This window comes from Acyrthosiphon pisum, unplaced genomic scaffold, assembly GCF_005508785.2.
Source record: "Acyrthosiphon pisum isolate AL4f unplaced genomic scaffold, pea_aphid_22Mar2018_4r6ur Scaffold_21826;HRSCAF=24987, whole genome shotgun sequence".
Classification (NCBI taxonomy): Eukaryota; Metazoa; Arthropoda; class Insecta; order Hemiptera; family Aphididae; genus Acyrthosiphon; species Acyrthosiphon pisum.
The window spans coordinates 99-1,207 of record NW_021771333.1 but is presented as its reverse complement, the minus strand read 5'-3'; positions in this window follow the sequence as shown (position 1 = coordinate 1,207).

Here is a 1,109-nt window from a genome sequence, read left to right as displayed (position 1 = left end):
TACTTGTTATCATGTTTGTTATTTTTTTCGTTATTCACACATGTATATTATCATATATAAATTGCAAGTGATAAAAATAAACGTAAATATGATTATCAACAGCACTTAGAATAATATGTCTTATACTAGGACAATGGGAGCGAAAGGGTTAACTATTTAGTATTTAATAGACAGATAGACTATATTATCCTTATTCCTTAGTATTTGAAGAAGAATAACTAAGGAAGTTTTCGTTCAAATTTCGATTACGATACATCAAAATTTTCAGAAAAATTATCTGTATCCCATTTTGCTTTAAAACATATAGGTTGTCATTTGAAAAACAAAAGTTAGTATCGCCACAGGATACTCCTTAAATGTTGTGAAAAATCTAAGTACTCGAAATTATCGTCTTTAATAACACTTAAAAATTCCAAAAATTAAAATTTGAATATATGCATAATTTAAGCATAAAAATGGGGTGAGCATGCTTAAAAAATCACCCTGTATATTATTGCCCACATAGCACATGTCTATTTAATGGATATTCATTGAATATAATATCTGGATATCCATAATATCTACTGGATATACATGGATATCTATTTGACATATTCTAGATATCCAAATGGCCACTTTTTTCCAATGCTATGGATATCCATTAAAAATATTATACAATATCCATCATAGTACACTATTAGATATCTACACAGAACAAAATATCTACATTAGATATCTAGTGGATATTACATTGTACCTATGACAATATCCATCAATTAGTGGTGTAGTCAGGGGGGTCAGCTGGTGTTTCACTCTCCCCACCTAAATGTCACTTCCCACCAATGAATCTTATATTTTATTATATACAAAAACTGTGAAACTTATAAGTTTAATTTATACTTAACTCCCCTTCATCCTAACATTCTGGCAACGCCACTTTTTCATCTGTTATCCATATTTTTATACCCTCAATAATAAATAGTAAAACCAGTGAAACCTCTAAATACCGGACACCCCTGGACACTAACATTTTTTCTGCTATTTGGAGGTGTTTGCTATTCAGAGAGCTAATCATATAAAGGAAATATATCGAAATCACTAAAAAAACATTTGCTATTGGGAGGTTTCAC